Source organism: Macrobrachium nipponense, chromosome 19, assembly GCF_015104395.2.
Source record: "Macrobrachium nipponense isolate FS-2020 chromosome 19, ASM1510439v2, whole genome shotgun sequence".
NCBI classification, from domain to species: domain Eukaryota; kingdom Metazoa; phylum Arthropoda; class Malacostraca; order Decapoda; family Palaemonidae; genus Macrobrachium; species Macrobrachium nipponense.
This window is the reverse complement of record NC_061088.1, coordinates 77,696,782-77,699,281: the sequence shown is the minus strand read 5'-3', so window position 1 is coordinate 77,699,281 and position 2,500 is coordinate 77,696,782.

Here is a 2,500-nt window from a genome sequence, read left to right as displayed (position 1 = left end):
TATATATATATAATATATATATATATATATATATATATTCACATTTGTAGAGCGTTACACAAAATACCTGCAACCTTTTTGCAAGGGTTGAGAAAATCAAATGTAATCCAGTGCAATTACTTACTCTCCAGGACAAGACTCTTCCGGTTTGCAAAGTCAAGTACACAACTGGAACAACTCTGGAATCTTATTCACCGTTCAGTTTGTATTCACTGTAGTCAATACACAACTGGAACAACTCTGGAATCTTATTCACCGTTCAGTTTGTATTCACTGTAGTCAATACACAACTGGAACAACCCTGGAATCTTATTCACCGTTCAGTTTGCATTCACTGTAGTCAATACGAACTTTGAATGGATTCATAGGTATCGCAGTGTTTCCTGCAGACGCACTGGCTGCTCTGAGGAAAATCTATGTAATCAGGGTAACCTGAATATGTTAGGGCCAAGGATGACCATTCATGGCCCTTTGAGAACGCAAGGAAGATGGAAAATGTCCTGCTGCTGTAGCAGTGTCCCTTTGGATTCCTTTGGAACGGGCCGTATATTGCGTAATGTCCCCTCGCCTGGTAAAATGATGGCTTTTGATAAGAATTCGAAAGCCGCAGTAGGATACGGCATCCAGTTATTTACTGGTTGGAAGTTTCATTAAGATTTAAAACTAACTATGCCTTCGACCCGTCGCTTTCCTCGGCATTGATGAGACCTTATCTAAGAGGTGAGCGTCTGGACGACTTAGTGATAAAGTCATAGAAGAAGACCGATTTGGACCCTTTCAGGATGTCCGCCCAGAAAACCATGATAGTGCAAGGAGAAGTCTTTAAAACGATCAAAATTGTCACTGTTCGTCGAAAAAATGTGACTTAATTGAAGAAATTGTTACTGACGTAGAAACCAGTTATAGACATGATTTGTTATTATTTTGCTCGCATGAATTAACTGAGAAAAAAAAAATGGTTCTTTACCTGATTGAGGGAAATAGCGTTTTGAACGGTTGCTGTTAAATGGAAGAAAATGTTATTGCCCATGAAAGCAATTATAGACATGATTTGTTATTCTTTTGCTCGCATGAATTAACTGAGAAAACAAAATCGCCTTTTTTTTCCTGATTAATGAAAGAGGCATTTTGAAAGTGTGCTTCTAATTCCTCATTAACTCAAGGTACCGATTTTTAAATGCTTTCCAGAACAGACTACGTAAGCCCAGTAGGAGGGTAGTGCCGTCACTGTAGGCAGTACTTTAGGATATTTTTGTTTTTTTTGCAACGTCCCTTCGGCCCCTAGCTGCAACCCCTTTCATTCCTATTACTGTACCTCTGTTCTTATTCTCTTACTTCCATCTCAAGTTCCACCCTCCATTACAAACCTTTCGACTCTCAATTTCCCTTTCAGCGCTGAATGACCTCGTAGGTTCGGACAAGCGTTTGGCCAAAATTCTATATTATTCCAGTCCAACTACTTAAGGACACTACAACCAAGCTCATTCCAGCGAGAGAAAGCGATTCACGTCCGCTGCTTATTCCAGGCAGATAGACGAAGTACGAAGCGAATTCCAGTGAGAGAAAGAGATGCACCTCCGCTGCTTATTCCAGACAGATAGACGAAGTACGAAGCGAATTCCAGTGAGAGAAAGAGATGCACGTCTGCTGCTTATTCCAGGCAGATAGATGAAGTAGTACGTCTGAGGGGGAAAACGACTGCGGCCTCGAGATCAAACGGTAATCAAAAGGCTTCTTCTTTCTGGGGGTCCAGCGGAGAGGAAGAAACCCTCCTCCCGTAGAAGCTGTCCGCGGGAAATCAGCCAATTTAACGACTGACCGGTTTCCTTCGGCGTCCCTGCGAGATGAAAAAGGGGGGGACGTCAATTGTCAATTCCTACGAGGGCTGGCATTTCTCAAGAGGCTAGAGAAAGGAAACTGTTTCAATGGACCCTGTTTTCCAGTTTAGGGAACGCTAAGAGGTCGACTGGAACGCCAGGGAATCTTTTTAGTGCGTTGACATTGGTATTAAAAGCTTGACGATTGTCGTGGTGTTGGGGAATAGATAATTTAGTATAGGAATAAGGATTTCATTATCGTATTAGAACCATGTTTGGAGACCACTTGTAGGATAATAAGTTAGATTAGATTTTACGCACGCACGCGCGCACACACAAACAGATATGATATATATATATATATAATATATATATATATATAGTATATATGATATATATATTATATATATATATATATATATATATATATATATATATAAGTGTATGTGTGTATACGTATATGCATACATATGATGTGTATGAATGTATATCCATATTTCTATTAAATATATGCACAATATAATATATATATATATATATATATATATATATATATATATATATATATTATATATATATATATATGAGTATATATTATATAGCGAATACCACGGGAAAATGATAGTCAGAAATCCAAGCGCTTTCGTCTTTATTCAGACATCGTCAAGTAGCTCCTTGACGAT